The following is a 19,069-nucleotide window of genomic DNA, read 5'->3' as shown; positions in this document are numbered from 1 at the left end:
ACGAAGCATAAAGTGTCCTCATTCCACATAGGGCAAGCTGGATGAATCCATTTTACCCAGGACGGCCGAAGCGGCGTGGACCAGGGGAGAACTGAACTTTATACTTCACACCACAGTAAGTCTACGTGTCCTCTTCCACATAGGGCAAGCTAGAACTAACTATCTTACCCAGGACTGCCGAAGCAGCGTGGACCAGGGGAGGAACACACTTTTCATAGAAACGTAAGGCATCCATGACTGCCATAGTGCGTAAGCCGCCGCTGTGCGCGTAAACCCGTTCCCCGTAGGGAGGAGTCAAGCCGCCGCTTAGAGACGAAGTATGAAGTGTCCTCTTCCACATAGGGCAAGCTAGAATGAACTATCTTACCCAGGACCGCCGAAGCAGCGTGGACCAGGGGAGAACTGAACTTTATACTTCACACCGCAGTATTGAGTAATGTGCCCTCTTCCACATAGGGCAAGCTGGAATGTTCCATTTACCAGCATCCCTACTTAGCCGATTTTTCATGGATTTTCCATATGACCCATAGGGTCCCTTTCTTCATACAAGCTTGCCTAGGGCGATCGGTCAAAACTTGTCTTACTATTCGATTGGTCTTCGCACTTTCACCCTAGGCAGTTTGCCTAGGTGTAGCTTCTTGAGGAGGTCAAAACCCAAAATAAGGAGGTTCAGCCGACCCTGAAACCTCCCCTGTCTTAACTACACTAACCCGATTTTTCAGGGTCCTCAGCGCCATACAACTTTGCCTAGGTCACTTGTACTCTTGACTTAGGCCATCTGACTTGGTCCGTGTTTCTTCCTAGGGTTCACCTAGGTACTTTGCCTTGCTTCATGTGGTAACTTTTTAGTGTAGTTCAGACATCCCAATTTTGGGACTTAGCCGATTTTTCATGTATTTCCATATGACCCTAAGGGTCCCTTTCTTCATACAAGCTTGCCTAGGGCGATCGGTCAAAACTTGTCTTACTATTCGATTGGTCTTCGCAGTTTCACCCTAGGCAATTCGCCTAGGTCTGTCTTCTTGAGGAGGCCAAAACCCGAAATAAGGAGGTCCAGCCGACCCTGAAACCTCCCCTGTCTTAACTACACTAACCCGATTTTTCAGGGTCCTCAGCGCCATACAACTTTGCCTAGGTCACTTATACTCTTGACTTAGGCCATCTGACTTGGTCCGTGTTTCTTCCTAGGGTTCACCTAGGTACTTTGCCTTGCTTGATGTGGTAACTTTATAGTGTAGTTCTGACATCCCAATTTTGGGACTTAGCCGATTTTTCATGAATTTCCATATGACCCTAAGGGTCCCTTTCTTCATACAAGCTTGCCTAGGGCGATCGGTCAAAACTTGTCTTACTATTCGATTGGTCTTCGCACTTTCACCCTAGGCAGTTTGCCTAGGTCTGTCTTCTTGAGGAGGTCAAAACCCAAAATAAGGAGGTTCAGCCGACCCAAAAACCTCCCCTGTCTGAACTACACTAACCCGATTTTTCAGGGTCCTCAGCGCCATACAACTTTGCCTAGGTCACATGTACTCTTGACTTAGGCCATCTGACTTGGTCCGTGTTTCTTCTTAGGGTTCACCTAGGTACTTTGCCTTGCTTGATGTGGTAACTTTTTAGTGTAGTTCAGACATCCCAATTTTGGGACTTAGCCGATTTTTCATGGATTTTCCATATGACCCATAGGGTCCCTTTCTTCATACAAGCTTGCCTAGGGCGATCGGTCAAAACTTGTCTTACTATTCGATTGGTCTTCGCACTTTCACCCTAGGCAGTTTGCCTAGGTGTAGCTTCTTGAGGAGGTCAAAACCCAAAATAAGGAGGTTCAGCCGACCCAAAAACCTCCCCTGTCTGAACTACACTAACCCGATTTTTCAGGGTCCTCAGCGCCATACAACTTTGCCTAGGTCACTTGTACTCTTGACTTAGGCCATCTGACTTGGTCCGTGTTTCTTCTTAGGGTTCACCTAGGTACTTTGCCTTGCTTGATGTGGTAACTTTTTAGTGTAGTTCAGACATCCCAATTTTGGGACTTAGCCGATTTTTCATGTATTTCCATATGACCCATAGGGTCCCTTTCTTCATACAAGCTTGCCTAGGGCGATCGGTCAAAACTTGTCTTACTATTCGATTGGTCTTCGCACTTTCACCCTAGGCAGTTTGCCTAGGTGTAGCTTCTTGAGGAGGTCAAAACCCAAAATAAGGAGGTTCAGCCGACCCAAAAACCTCCCCTGTCTAAACTACACTAACCAGATTTTTCAGGGTCCTCACCGTCATACAACTTTGCCTAGGTCACTTGCACTCTTGACTTAGGCCATCTAACTTGGTCCGTGTTTCTTCCTAGGGTTCACCTAGGTACTTTGCCTTGCTTGATGTGGTAACTTTTTAGTGTAGTTCTGACATCACAATTTTGGGACTTAGCCGATTTTTCATGTATTTCCATATGACCCTTAGGGTCCCTTTCTTCATACAAGCTTGCCTAGGGCGATCGGTCAAAACTTGTCTTACTATTCGATTGGTCTTCGCACTTTCACCCTAGGCAGTTTGCCTAGGTGTAGCTTCTTGATGAGGCCAAAACCCAAAATAAGGGAGTTCGGCCGACCCAAAAACCTACCCTGTCTAAACTACACTAACCAGATTTTTCAGGGTCCTCAGCGCCATACAACTTTGCCTAGGTCACTTGTTCTATTGACTTAGGCCATCTGACTTGGTCCGTGTTTCTTCCTAGGGTTCACCTAGGTACTTTGCCTTGCTTGGTGTGGTAACTTTTTAGTGTAGTTCTGACATCCCCATTTTGGGACTTAGCCGATTTTTCGTAAAATACCATATGACCCATATGGGTCCTTTGCTTCATATAAGTTTGCCTTGCTTGGTGTGGTAACTTTTTAGTGTAGTTCTGACATCACCATTTTGGGACTTAGCCGATTTTTCGTAAAATACCATATGACCCATCAGGGTCCTTTGCTTCATATAAGTTTGCCTTGCTTGGTGTGGTAACATTTGAGTGTAGTTCTGACATCCCCATTTTGGGACTTAGCCGATTTTTCGTAAAATACCATATGACCCATATGGGTCCTTTGCTTCATATAAGTTTGCCTTGCTTGGTGTGGTAACTTTTTAGTGTAGTTCTGACATCCCCATTTTGGGACTTAGCCGATTTTTCGTAAAATACCATATGACCCATCAGGGTCCTTGCCTTCATATAAGTTTGCCTTGCTTGGTGTGGTAACATTTGAGTGTAGTTCTGACATCATCATTTTGGGACTTAGCCGATTTTTCGTAAAATACCATATGACCCATATGGGTCCTTTGCTTCATATAAGTTTGCCTTGCTTGGTGTGGTAACACATGAGTGTAGTTCTGACATCCCCATTTTGGGACTTAGCCGATTTTTCGACCAATACCATATGACCCATCAGGGTCCTTTGCTTCATATAAGTTTGCCTTGCTTGGTATGGTAACATTTGAGTGTAGTTCTGACATCATCATTTTGGGACTTAGCCGATTTTTCGTAAAATACCATATGACCCATATGGGTCCTTTGCTTCATATAAGTTTGCCTTGCTTGGTGTGGTAACTTTTTAGTGTAGTTCTGACATCCCCATTTTGGGACTTAGCCGATTTTTCGTAAAATACCATATGACCCATCAGGGTCCTTGCCTTCATATAAGTTTGCCTTGCTTGGTGTGGTAACATTTGAGTGTAGTTCTGACATCATCATTTTGGGACTTAGCCGATTTTTCGTAAAATACCATATGACCCATATGGGTCCTTTGCTTCATATAAGTTTGCCTTGCTTGGTGTGGTAACTTTTTAGTGTAGTTCTGACATCCCCATTTTGGGACTTAGCCGATTTTTCGATCCATACCATATGACCCATCAGGGTCCTTTCCTTCATATAAGTTTGCCTTGCTTGGTGTGGTAACATTTGAGTGTAGTTCTGACATCCCCATTTTGGGACTTAGCCGATTTTTCGTAAAATACCATATGACCCATCAGGGTCCTTTCCTTCATATAAGTTTGCCTTGCTTGGTGTGGTAACATTTGAGTGTAGTTCTGACATCCCCATTTTGGGACTTAGCCGATTTTTCGTAAAATACCATATGACCCATCAGGGTCCTTTCCTTCATATAAGTTTGCCTTGCTTGGTGTGGTAACATTTGAGTGTAGTTCTGACATCCCCATTTTGGGACTTAGCCGATTTTTCGTAAAATACCATATGACCCATCAGGGTCCTTTCCTTCATATAAGTTTGCCTTGCTTGGTGTGGTAACACATGAGTGTAGTTCTGACATCCCCATTTTGGGACTTAGCCGATTTTTCGTAAAATACCATATGACCCATCAGGGTCCTTTGCTTCATATAAGTTTGCCTTGCTTGGTGTGGTAACATTTGAGTGTAGTTCTGACATCCCCATTTTGGGACTTAGCCGATTTTTCGATCCATACCATATGACCCATCAGGGTCCTTTGCTTCATATAAGTTTGCCTTGCTTGGTGTGGTAACATTTGAGTGTAGTTCTGACATCCCCATTTTGGGACTTAGCCGATTTTTCGTAAAATACCATATGACCCATCAGGGTCCTTTGCTTCATATAAGTTTGCCTTGCTTGGTGTGGTAACATTTGAGTGTAGTTCTGACATCCCCATTTTGGGACTTAGCCGATTTTTCGTAAAATACCATATGACCCATCAGGGTCCTTTCCTTCATATAAGTTTGCCTTGCTTGATGTGGTAACATTTGAGTGTAGTTCAGACATCCCCATTTTGGGACTTAGCCGATTTTTCGATCCATACCATATGACCCATCAGGGTCCTTGCCTTCATATAAGTTTGCCTTGCTTGGTGTGGTAACATTTTAGTGTAGTTCTGACATCACCATTTTGGGACTTAGCCGATTTTTCGTAAAATACCATATGACCCATCAGGGTCCTTGCCTTCATATAAGTTTGCCTTGCTTGGTGTGGTAACATTTTAGTGTAGTTCTGACATCACCATTTTGGGACTTAGCCGATTTTTCGTAAAATACCATATGACCCATCAGGGTCCTTTGCTTCATATAAGTTTGCCTTGCTTGGTGTGGTAACACATGAGTGTAGTTCTGACATCCCCATTTTGGGACTTAGCCGATTTTTCGTAAAATACCATATGACCCATATGGGTCCTTTGCTTCATATAAGTTTGCCTTGCTTGGTGTGGTAACATTTGAGTGTAGTTCTGACATCCCCATTTTGGGACTTAGCCGATTTTTCGATCAATACCATATGACCCATCAGGGTCCTTTGCTTCATATAAGTTTGCCTTGCTTGGTGTGGTAACATTTGAGTGTAGTTCTGACATCATCATTTTGGGACTTAGCCGATTTTTCGTAAAATACCATATGACCCATCAGGGTCCTTGCCTTCATATAAGTTTGCCTTGCTTGGTGTGGTAACACATGAGTGTAGTTCTGACATCCCCATTTTGGGACTTAGCCGATTTTTCGATCAATACCATATGACCCATATGGGTCCTTTGCTTCATATAAGTTTGCCTTGCTTGGTGTGGTAACATTTGAGTGTAGTTCTGACATCCTCATTTTGGGACTTAGCCGATTTTTCGTAAAATACCATATGACCCATATGGGTCCTTTCCTTCATATAAGTTTGCCTTGCTTGGTATGGTAACATTTGAGTGTAGTTCTGACATCATCATTTTGGGACTTAGCCGATTTTTCGTAAAATACCATATGACCCATATGGGTCCTTTGCTTCATATAAGTTTGCCTTGCTTGGTGTGGTAACATTTGAGTGTAGTTCTGACATCCCCATTTTGGGACTTAGCCGATTTTTCGATCAATACCATATGACCCATCAGGGTCCTTTGCTTCATATAAGTTTGCCTTGCTTGGTGTGGTAACATTTGAGTGTAGTTCTGACATCATCATTTTGGGACTTAGCCGATTTTTCGTAAAATACCATATGACCCATCAGGGTCCTTGCCTTCATATAAGTTTGCCTTGCTTGGTGTGGTAACACATGAGTGTAGTTCTGACATCCCCATTTTGGGACTTAGCCGATTTTTCGTAAAATACCATATGACCCATCAGGGTCCTTTCCTTCATATAAGTTTGCCTTGCTTGATGTGGTAACATTTGAGTGTAGTTCAGACATCCCCATTTTGGGACTTAGCCGATTTTTCGATCAATACCATATGACCCATCAGGGTCCTTGCCTTCATATAAGTTTGCCTTGCTTGGTGTGGTAACATTTTAGTGTAGTTCTGACATCACCATTTTGGGACTTAGCCGATTTTTCGTAAAATACCATATGACCCATCAGGGTCCTTGCCTTCATATAAGTTTGCCTTGCTTGGTGTGGTAACATTTTAGTGTAGTTCTGACATCACCATTTTGGGACTTAGCCGATTTTTCGTAAAATACCATATGACCCATCAGGGTCCTTTGCTTCATATAAGTTTGCCTTGCTTGGTGTGGTAACACATGAGTGTAGTTCTGACATCCCCATTTTGGGACTTAGCCGATTTTTCGTAAAATACCATATGACCCATATGGGTCCTTTGCTTCATATAAGTTTGCCTTGCTTGGTGTGGTAACATTTGAGTGTAGTTCTGACATCCCCATTTTGGGACTTAGCCGATTTTTCGATCAATACCATATGACCCATCAGGGTCCTTTGCTTCATATAAGTTTGCCTTGCTTGGTGTGGTAACATTTGAGTGTAGTTCTGACATCATCATTTTGGGACTTAGCCGATTTTTCGTAAAATACCATATGACCCATCAGGGTCCTTGCCTTCATATAAGTTTGCCTTGCTTGGTGTGGTAACACATGAGTGTAGTTCTGACATCCCCATTTTGGGACTTAGCCGATTTTTCGATCAATACCATATGACCCATATGGGTCCTTTGCTTCATATAAGTTTGCCTTGCTTGGTGTGGTAACATTTGAGTGTAGTTCTGACATCACCATTTTGGGACTTAGCCGATTTTTCGTAAAATACCATATGACCCATATGGGTCCTTTCCTTCATATAAGTTTGCCTTGCTTGGTATGGTAACATTTGAGTGTAGTTCTGACATCATCATTTTGGGACTTAGCCGATTTTTCGTAAAATACCATATGACCCATATGGGTCCTTTGCTTCATATAAGTTTGCCTTGCTTGGTGTGGTAACATTTGAGTGTAGTTCTGACATCCCCATTTTGGGACTTAGCCGATTTTTCGATCAATACCATATGACCCATCAGGGTCCTTTGCTTCATATAAGTTTGCCTTGCTTGGTGTGGTAACATTTGAGTGTAGTTCTGACATCATCATTTTGGGACTTAGCCGATTTTTCGTAAAATACCATATGACCCATCAGGGTCCTTGCCTTCATATAAGTTTGCCTTGCTTGGTGTGGTAACACATGAGTGTAGTTCTGACATCCCCATTTTGGGACTTAGCCGATTTTTCGTAAAATACCATATGACCCATCAGGGTCCTTTCCTTCATATAAGTTTGCCTTGCTTGATGTGGTAACATTTGAGTGTAGTTCAGACATCCCCATTTTGGGACTTAGCCGATTTTTCGATCCATACCATATGACCCATCAGGGTCCTTGCCTTCATATAAGTTTGCCTTGCTTGGTGTGGTAACATTTGAGTGTAGTTCTGACATCCCCATTTTGGGACTTAGCCGATTTTTCGTAAAATACCATATGACCCATCAGGGTCCTTTGCTTCATATAAGTTTGCCTTGCTTGGTGTGGTAACATTTGAGTGTAGTTCTGACATCCCCATTTTGGGACTTAGCCGATTTTTCGTAAAATACCATATGACCCATCAGGGTCCTTTGCTTCATATAAGTTTGCCTTGCTTGGTGTGGTAACATTTGAGTGTAGTTCTGACATCCCCATTTTGGGACTTAGCCGATTTTTCGTAAAATACCATATGACCCATCAGGGTCCTTTGCTTCATATAAGTTTGCCTTGCTTGGTATGGTAACATTTGAGTGTAGTTCTGACATCATCATTTTGGGACTTAGCCGATTTTTCGTAAAATACCATATGACCCATATGGGTCCTTTGCTTCATATAAGTTTGCCTTGCTTGGTGTGGTAACTTTTTAGTGTAGTTCTGACATCCCCATTTTGGGACTTAGCCGATTTTTCGTAAAATACCATATGACCCATCAGGGTCCTTGCCTTCATATAAGTTTGCCTTGCTTGGTGTGGTAACATTTGAGTGTAGTTCTGACATCCCCATTTTGGGACTTAGCCGATTTTTCGTAAAATACCATATGACCCATCAGGGTCCTTTGCTTCATATAAGTTTGCCTTGCTTGGTGTGGTAACATTTGAGTGTAGTTCTGACATCCCCATTTTGGGACTTAGCCGATTTTTCGTAAAATACCATATGACCCATCAGGGTCCTTGCCTTCATATAAGTTTGCCTTGCTTGGTGTGGTAACATTTGAGTGTAGTTCTGACATCCCCATTTTGGGACTTAGCCGATTTTTCGTAAAATACCATATGACCCATCAGGGTCCTTTGCTTCATATAAGTTTGCCTTGCTTGGTGTGGTAACATTTGAGTGTAGTTCTGACATCCCCATTTTGGGACTTAGCCGATTTTTCGTAAAATACCATATGACCCATCAGGGTCCTTTGCTTCATATAAGTTTGCCTTGCTTGGTGTGGTAACATTTGAGTGTAGTTCTGACATCCCCATTTTGGGACTTAGCCGATTTTTCGTAAAATACCATATGACCCATCAGGGTCCTTTGCTTCATATAAGTTTGCCTTGCTTGGTGTGGTAACATTTGAGTGTAGTTCTGACATCCCCATTTTGGGACTTAGCCGATTTTTCGATCAATACCATATGACCCATCAGGGTCCTTTCCTTCATATAAGTTTGCCTTGCTTGATGTGGTAACACATGAGTGTAGTTCTGACATCCCCATTTTGGGACTTAGCCGATTTTTCGATCCATCCCATATGACCCATCAGGGTCCTTTTTCTTCATATAAGTTTCCCAAGACTTAGTGCTTTTTTCCTTTGGACACCAATATCACCCTTGCGGGTATCTTTGATCTTCTCACTTTGTATTGGCCGAATGTAGGTCTTGCCATGCCAAACATATAATTGTTCTACACCAAGTCTCTATCTCGTACCGCCAGCTCGGTACATTCGATCAACCTGCCCTTAAGGCACCCGGGACTTAGCCATTTTTTCACATTTTTCATGATTTTGAGGCAACTTTTCTCGACTTTGTCACCTTATATCACCAAGATCCTTTCCCTTTAGCGCTTCACTCTGTTCGTATGATATTTAGCGCTGACTATCACCTTTCTATCGCTGAGCTTAACTTCTTATTCGGTGCCATAGAGCCAGAGATATTTGGTGTATGCTGTTATAAGGGAAGTTTGTCACTTTTTCAAAGGCCCACTTTGGGACGCCCATATCTCACCTTCAGGTATCTTCGATCTTCTTGTCGTCTATGGACGAAACTTAGGTCTTGTCTTGGCCAACTTATAAATGTTCTACGGCCAAGCCGTATCTCTTACCGCCAGCCCGGTATTTTTGGACTTAGCCGGATTTTCGCCTCTCGTGGTAACAATTTCTGTCTTTGACTCACAATAACACCCGAACGGTCACATGCTAGCGCTTTGCTTGGTAGGAATTATAGTTAGCGCTACCTTTTCTCTTTCCATCGATACCTTGTTCGTTCCATTCCATGCCATACAGCCGAAGTTATGATGTTTCCCGTTTTCCATATCATGTGGAGCTTATGCTCTGGGAAAACCATCTAACACCTGTACCACCCTTTTGGGTACCACCGATCTCGACACTATGTTCGGGCCAAATATAGGTTATAACATGCCGAACTTATAATTGTTCTACCCCAAGTCTCTATCTCTTACCGCCTGCTCGGTATTTTACTCGTAAGTCCAAATTTCACAACTTGTACTTTTTGGCCCAATGTACTCGAGTTTCAATTTTGGTAACATTTTTCGACTTTGTCGCTTAATAACTTCCAAATCATGCTAGTTAGCGCTTTGCTTTCTTCTAGTCGTATCTAGCGCTGGGTGTTACCTTTCCAAAACATATCCTAGCTCAACAATCCATGCCATACAGCCGGAGCTATACGGTGCACAAGTCAAATCCATTTTAGCCATGTTTCATTTTTGCCAATTTTTGACCACTCGTATCACCCTTCCAGAGTGGTCCGATCTTCTTGCTTTCTATGGCCGACTTTTAGGTCTTGTAGAGGCAAACTTATAAGTATTCAACGTCAACCCGCTATCTCTTACCGCCTGCTCGGTATTCTTGGTCTTGTGTGATTTTTGGCCATTTTGGTATTATTTTTCGACTTTGTCGCTTAATAACTCCGTTTTGCTCAACACTTAGCGCTTCGGTTGTTTGGGATTATAGTTAGCGCTCGGTTCAACCTTTCCAACACTGACCTTAGCTTGTCAATCCGTTCTATACAGCCTGAGTTATTCGCGATACCGTGTTTCAACCCATTTCTCAAGTCTCGTTTTGGTCCAACTTTGAACCAGCCATATCACCCTGATGGGTACCTCCGATCTTCTCGCTCTATATTGGCCAAAGTTAGGTCTTGTGGTAACGTACTTATGATTGTTCTACGCCGTGTTCGTAGCTCTTATCGTTCGCCCGCTATTTTCGATCATAAGGTGAATTTTCGCCTCTAAACCACCATTTTTCACCTTTGCCCTCTAATATGACCGACTTGCTCAACACCTAGCGCTTCGCTTGGTAGGACACATAGCTAGCGCTCGTCAAGACCTTTCCAACGCATATCCAAGCTTTCCGATCCGAGCCATACAGCCTGAGCTATAGGCGATACCGTTTTTCCCATTTTCTTGGTCACATGCACTTTAGGGTACCCCTTTTTGCCTTTGACCCTTAATACCTCCTCCGGGTCACTAGTAGGCGCTCAGCTTGGTAGGAAACATAGCTAGAGCAGGCCTTCACCTTTCCAAAACTGCCGAAAGTGTATCGATCCGACATCTAGAACCAAAGTTATGGTCATTCCCATCATGCTCTACTTTCATGGTCAACCTCCACCAAGCACACCTAGGTTGGACCAACTTTCACCAACTCATCTCGAACCCCAAATTTGCTTCGACCTACTAGGTTTCCCTAGTAAAGTGGTCAAAACATCCATTACAACACGACTGGTCTTTCTGGTGGTCGACCTAGGCGACTTTGTTCGACGACCACCACCCCATGGAACTAAAAGACGTCCCTTGATACGGACCACCGATACATTTTCCGGCCTGTCTAAACTACACTCATCGAAATTTTTTTGGGTCCCCACCGTCATACAAGTTTCCCTAGGTCAAGTTTTTCTTCCGGATCGGCCGCGGACCTCACTTTTCATTATCTAGGGAGGCCATAGGGCCCCAAAAGGGGTTTTTTAAAATTTTCGACACTTTCGACTTTGGTCGGATTTTTTCCGATTTTGGTCCGACCTAGGGACTTGGTGGTCCAAGGAGCCTCGGGACCAAACTTTTTTCTCAGGGGTCCCTACCTCCATACAACTTTGCCTAGGTCAATTTTTTGTTCCAAATCGACCGCGGATTTCACTTTTCAATATCTGGGGCTCGTGTAGAGTCCGAATATGAGGTTTTCTCATTTTTCGACATTTTCGACTTTTTTCGACTTTTTTCGGGTTTTTCGACCTAGGGGTCCGCCGAACAAATTTTGGGTCAAAAATTTTTATTGAACTAGTCGAAAGTACGCAAAAAGATAAGACTTTTTGCCGAAGACACCATGCCCCGGAACCGACTCCTTCCCCTTCAAAATTGGGGACAAACGTGATTTTTGAAACTTTTCCTTAGGGAGCCCAAGACTTAGAAAATTTTCAAATTCTCGATTTTTCGATTGCGAGCTAGCGCTTTGCGGTCTTCGGCAATGTTGTAGATCTCGACGAGATAAGACTTTTTGGTCAAGGGACATTTTGCCCTCCGACCCCTCCTTCCCCCCGCAAATCGCCCCCCAAAGTGCAATTTTTGCATTTTCACCTCTTTGCACGCACTGTTCGGCCCAAATGGCCACTTTCTATGGGTCTGAGCGCTTTGCGGTCTTCGGCAAACTTTTAGAGCGTACCAAGCCCTAATTATAATTCTTCTACACTACCTTCGTACCTCTTCATCCCTGGCCGCTATTCGCGTACCAAGGTAATTTTTGTTCATTTTGTCAACATTTTTCATCTTTGACTGCTTATATCGGCCTTGCCATGAACCGATAGCGCTTCGCTGTGTTCTAACGTAAGTTAGTACTGCTCAATACCTTTCCAAATCATGTCTTAGATTGTCATTTGCTTGCATACAGCCGGAGCTATGAGCGATACCGTAAAAAGTACCGAAACTTGGAAAAATCCTTTGATCGCCCATATCCCCCCTTTGGGGGCCAGATATCGAAAAAAGTTCTGATTCAAAAAGTTGCGCATTAACGTGTTCTAGTTATGCCTAGAACATTTCACTTCGCAAGCTGGCCTGCAACTTAGCCGTAATTGGGATTTTAGGGTGTTCTTGGAGGGCCCATTTCCTGCGACTTGGTATCTTTTGGGCCCAATGTTTCTCTAATATCTCCACGAGTTTTCCAGATAGCCTTTTCAAACTTTCAGGGTGCCTAGAACACCTCAAGACCTTTCCAACGCTATGCCGTTTGCCTCGCTCGGACATCTACAGCCAAAGTTATTCGAGGTACACGGTACCTTACCCTGTTTTCTCAGTACTTGGTCGAAAATTTCGATCAGCCATATGACCGACTTGGACAACCCTGAGCGGGTTGGCCCCATATAACTAAACTTTCGTCTCGTGGAGGCAAACTTATAAATATTCCACGTCAACTCGCTATCTCGTACCGCCTTGACGGTATACTTGGTCCAAGGGCCATTTCCAGCGACTTGGTCGCAATTTCGCTCTAAGTTTCGCTAATACCTTCGTCCGTGGACATGGTGATTTTTTGTTCGTATTTTTCCTTGATAGTCCCACTCAAGACTATTCCATACCAGAGCCAAGCGTCCCGCTAAGTGCCATACAGCCTGAGCAGTAATTCATGAAAGGTACCTCTACCAGTTTTTGCCATACTTGGGTACAAACTTTGGATCGCCCATATCTCCACTTTGGAGGCCAGCCAGCACCTTGGCCTCATATACTTTTTTGTTGGTCATACCATGCACCAAATATAATTGTTCTACGCCAACTTGCTATCTCTTCTCCAACTTGCCGTTATTCTTGGTCCAAGTCCCATTTCATTCGTTTTTGGACCCATTTTGCTATATGTTTCACTAATAGCTTCGGCCATGGACAAGCTGATTTTCTTTTTGTATTTTTCCTTGATAGTCCCACTCAAGACCATTCCAAAACACACCGCAGCTTGTCGCTCGGTGGCAAACTGACCGAGTTATAATTCATGAAAGGTACCTCAACTTGGTACACCACGTGGTCGGCCCAAACCATAAACCGACCAAACGACCGACTTGGAGCACCCTGACCGGGTTGGCCCCATATAATGAAAGTTGCGTCTCTACACGCCCAACTTATGAATATTCTACGCCAAGTCGCTATCTCTTACCGGTAAGCCGGTATTCACCTTCCAAGGGGGATTTTGGTCAAGTGCCATTTCCTGCGACTTGGTCCCCGAATACGACCATCATCACCTAATATCTCCGTGGTCTTTCAACTCAGCCTCATGAAACTTTCAGGGTAGATAGGTCTCCCCGAGACCTTTCCAACGGTGAGCCGTTTGCCTCGCTCGGCCATATACAGCCGAAGTTATTAATGGTACTTGGTACCTTACCCTGTTTTTTCCATACTTGTTCGTACTTGGGTACAAACTTTGTATCGCCCATATCTCCACTTTGGAGGCCAGCCAGCACCTTGGCCCCAAATACTTTTTTGTTGGTCATACTATGCCCAAAATATAAATGTTCTACGTCAACTTGCTATCTCTTCTCCAACTTGCCGTTATTCTTGGTCCAAGTCCCATTTCATTCGTTTTTGGACCCATTTTGCTATATGTTTCACTAATAGCTTCGGCCATGGACAAGCTGATTTTCTATTTGTATTTTTGCTTGATAGTCCCACTCAAGACCATTCCAAATCACATCGCAACTTGTCGCTCGGTGGCAAACTGACCGAGTTATAATTCATGAAAGGTACCTCTTCTTGGTACACCACATGGTCGGCCCAAACCATAAACCGACCAAACGACCGACTTGGAGCACCCTGACCGGGTTGCCCCCATATAATGAAAGTTGCGTCTTTACACGCCCAACTTATGAATATTCTACGCCAAGTCGCTATCTCTTACCGGTAAGCCGGTATTCACCTTCCAAGCGTGATTTTGGTCAAGTGCCATTTCCTGCGACTTGGTCCCCGAATTGGACCATCATCACCTAATATCTCCGTGGTCTTTCAACTCAGCCTCATGAAACTTTCAGGGTAGATAGGTCTCCCCAATACCTTTCCAACGATATGCGGTTTGCCTCGCTAGGCCATCTACAGCCGAAGTTATTCATGGTACTTGGTACCTTACCCTGTTTTTTCCATACTTGTTCATACTTGGGTACAAACTTTGAATCGCCCATATCACCACTTTGGAGGCCAGCCAGCGCCTTGGCCCCATACACATTTTTGTTGGTCATACCACGCACTAGTTATAAATGTTCTACGCAAGCTTGCTATCTCTTCTCCAACTTGCGGTTATTTTTGACTCAAGTCCCATTTCCATAGTTTTTGGTACCAATTTGCTCTATGTTTCGCTAATAGCTTCGCCCAAGGACTTTGTGATTTTTTGTTCGCATTTTTCCTAAATAGTCCCACTCAAGACTATTCCAAATCACACCTTAGCTTGTCGCTCAGTGCCATACAGCCAGAGTTTTAATTCATGAAAGGTACATAACCTTGGTACACCACGTGGTCGGTCCAAACCATCAACCAACCATATGACCGACTTCGAGTCGAGCTAGCGGCTAGGCTCAATATAATGAAATGCGTGTCTTGATGCGGGCTACTGACGGTCTGAACAATGTAGCTCGCTAGCTCGTCTCTAAACTTGTGTTTTGGTCGAATATTGGGTGTTCATGTACCACTTCGGGTAACATGGACTTTGGTGCAACTTTACCACTTGTGCACTTAATTACTTCCCGGTCATTCAAGTCTTTGCCTTCATACTTTCAGGGTAGTTAGGTCTCGTCGAGACCTTTCCATACATATGCCAAACTCATCGATCGGACATCTATAGCCCGAGTTATTCGCGGTACACCGTACCTTACCCTGTTTTTTCCTCAATTGGGTACAAACCTTGGAACACCCATATCGCCCCTTTAGAGACTAGCTGGCACGTTGGCCTCATATAATGATAAGTGCACCTCAACTAGGGCTACTGACGGTCAGAACATTTCAACTTGCTAGCTCGGGCCCACACTTGTGTTTTTCTCGAATATATGGTTCAAGTGTGCCACTTTGGGCACTTTTGGACATTTTGTCCCCACACAACTTTCTTGCCTTGGTAGATAGGGTCTTGTGTTTTTGGGCAAAAAGATGCACCAAGATATGGTCTAACTTTCGTTCTTGTACCGCAAAGCGCTACCTCCAACACCCGAGGAGATAGAAAGTGATTATGTTCGGTATATCGGTCTTCCATGGCCTACTATGGTAAGCCCCTGCAGGTATGCAACCGAAGGTGCTTGGTACATGTATTTGGTGCAAAATCGGTGCAAAGTAGGTGTTTCCTTGATCGGGCTATAACTTTCTTGGTTGATGTTGGATTGCTTTGCGGTCTTCGGGGGATAGTTAGGGAACATGTTGGCCAACATTTTCTTATTCCTCAGCCTGGCCGTACCTCCTACCGTCTAGGCGGTATTCATGCTCTAAGTTGGAACTTGTGTTCCTTCGGGCAACTTTTCTGACTTTGACGCTTAATATCTTCCGTTCATATGCAGTCTAAGCTCTGCAACTCTCAGGAAAGCTAGTACTACTCATTTCCTTTCCATATCAGTCTTTGGCTTGTCGATCCAATGTCTACAGCCTTAGTTATTCACGTTCCCTGTGAAGGTAGGTTTTTGCCCATTTTCCAGTTCATGTGGTAACATTCCCGGACTTTGCCGGCTTTCTCTTCATGTGGTAACTTGCTTGCTTGTGTGGTAACTTGGAAGTGTATGTCTGACAGACCCAATCTCGGACTTAGCCGATTTTTCTCTTCATATCATATGGATCAATCACTAGGCCATCTTGCTTGCTTGTGTGGTAACTTGAAAGTGTATGTCTGACAGACCCAATCTGGGACTTAGCCGATTTTTCTCTTCATATCATATGGATCCATCACTAGGCCATCTTGCTTGCTTGTGTGGTAACTTGATAGTGTATTTCTGACAGACCCAATATCGGACTTAGCCGATTTTTCTTTTCATATTATATGGATCAATCACTAGGCCATCTTGCTTGCTTGTGTGGTAACTTGATAGTGTATTTCCGACCGACCCAATCTCGGACTTAGCCGATTTTTCTCTTCATATAATATGGATCCATCACTAGGCCATCTTGCTTGCTTGTGTGGTAACTTGATAGTGTATTTCTGACCGACCCAATCTCGGACTTAGCCGATTTTTCTCTTCATATAATATGGATCCATCACTAGGCCATCTTGCTTGCTTGTGTGGTAACTTGATAGTGTATTTCTGACAGACCCAATCTTGGACTTAGCCGATTTTTCTCTTCATATTATATGGATCCATCATTAGGCCATCTTGCTTGCTTGTGTGGTAACTTGAAAGTGTATTTCCGACAGACCCAATCTCGGACTTAGCCGATTTTTCTCTTCATATTATATGGATCCTGGACTTAGCCGATTATTAGGTTATTATATATGGATCCTGGACTTAGCCGATTTTTCTCTTCATATAATATGGATCCGGGACTTAGCCGATTTTTCTCTTCATAGAATATGGATCCTGGACTTAGCCGATTTTTCTCTTCATATAATATGGATCCTGGACTTAGCCGATTATTAGGTTAATATATATGGATCCGGGACTTAGCCGATTTTTCTGTTCATATAATATGGATCCGGGACTTAGCCGATTTTTCTCTTCATATAATATGGATCCGGGACTTAGCCAATTTTTCTCTTCATGTGGTAACGTATGCCAATCGCTCACAAGTCATGGGATAAGGGTACTTGTGTTCTTCCATCTTCTAAGTCCCGCACGGGGACATCGTGATCGCCCCAAGTCCGGAATAGCGCCAAGTCAAGCCCCACGGTGGCCGTGCAGGACCTGTTAGCGGGGGCCCCACTGACAGCACTAATCCGGACTTAGAAATTATATCTTTCTAATCGAACACCACACACGCAACACCACCATACCACCATCTCCTTGCAAGTACCTAAGTACCCGCAACTCCATGGTGAAGGCAATGTCACTCCATCACCAACCTCTTTGCACTGCAAGCACTTGCGTACCCACAACACTCCGAAGAAGGCAACGGCGCGCGATGCTCGACTCCACACACCACACCACACCACACCACCGATGGCCAGCCAGCCAGCCAGCCCAACTAAGGGCTAACCCACCAACCAACCACCAATGGCCTAGGCCAGCCGGATCCCACCTTCAAGTCCAAGCACAGCCAAGTGCAAGTACCGCCAAGTGTTCACCAACCGCCCAACACACCACACCACCGATGGCCAGCCAGCCAGCCAGCCCAGCTAAGGGCTAACCAACCAACCAACCACCAATGGCCCAGGCCAGCCGGATCCCACCTTCAAGTCCAAGCACAGCCAAGTGCAAGTACCGCCAAGTGTTCACCAACCAACCATCACACCAGGTCAGCCAGCCGGTACCCACCTTCAAGTGCCATTACCCTCGGGTGCAAGCTCAATCAAGTGTTAACCAACCAACCCGGCCAAGGCAGCCAACAGGCCGGCACCCTACAGCACCGACCCGCCATCACCACCTCAACCGTTGACCATGCAAGTGGCCTCGGACAACAGGTGACACCCGAAGTACATCCGAAGAACGTATATCAAGTGTTTGCTCACCAAGTCCTCAACCAACCCCAAGTACCCGGAGGTACCCAGAGTGTTGGATCCGCCAACCCGTCCCGGCACCCCAAGTCCTTGCGAACCCAAAGTGTTTGCCCGGTAGGGCCATTGTATCACAACGCTTGCTACCATGCAAGTGGCCTCGAACAAGGTGACAGGGGTATCTTCACCAAGTTCTCAACCAACCCCAAGTACCCGGAGGTACCCAGAGTGTTGGGTCCGCCAACCACTACCAGCACTCTAAGTCCTCGCGAACCCAAAGTGTTTGCCCGGTAGGGCCATTAGACCACAACGCTTGCTAACCATGCAAGTGGTCTCGGACAACAGGCGATACCCGAAGTACATCCGAAGAGTGTATATCAAGTGTTTGTTCACCAAGTCCTCAACCAACCCCAAGTACCCGGAGGTACCCAGAGTGTTGGGTCCGCCAACCACTACCAGCACTCTAAGTCCTCGCGAACCCAAAGTGTTTGCCCGGTAGGGCCATTAGACCACAACGCTTGCTAACCATGCAAGTGGTCTCGGACAACAGGCGATACCCGAAGTACATCCGAAGAGTGTATATCAAGTGTTTGTTCACCAAGTCCTCAACCAACCCCAAGTACCCGGAGGTACCCAGAGTGTTGGGTCCGCCAACCACTACCAGCACTCTAAGTCCTCGCGAACCCAAAGTGTTTGCCCGGTAGGGCCATTAGACCACAACGCTTGCTAACCATGCAAGTGGCCTCGGACAACAGGCGATACCCGAAGTACATCCGAAGAGTGTATATCAAGTGTTTGTTCACCAAGTCCTCAACCAACCCCAAGTACCCGGAGGTACCCAGAGTGTTGGATCCGCCAACCCGTCCCGGCACTCCAAGTCCTTGCGAACCCAAAGTGTTTGCCCGGTAGGGCCATTGAATCACAACGCTTGCTAACCATGCAAGTGGTCTCGGACAACAGGTGACACCCGAAGTACATCCGAAGAGTGTATATCAAGTGTTTGTTCACCAAGTCCTCAACCAACCCCAAGTACC

Source organism: Anopheles coustani (genome assembly GCF_943734705.1).
Source record: "Anopheles coustani chromosome X unlocalized genomic scaffold, idAnoCousDA_361_x.2 X_unloc_9, whole genome shotgun sequence".
NCBI lineage: Eukaryota > Metazoa > Arthropoda > Insecta > Diptera > Culicidae > Anopheles > Anopheles coustani.
The sequence above is the reverse complement of the archived record's forward strand: the minus strand, read 5'-3'. Positions refer to the sequence as shown.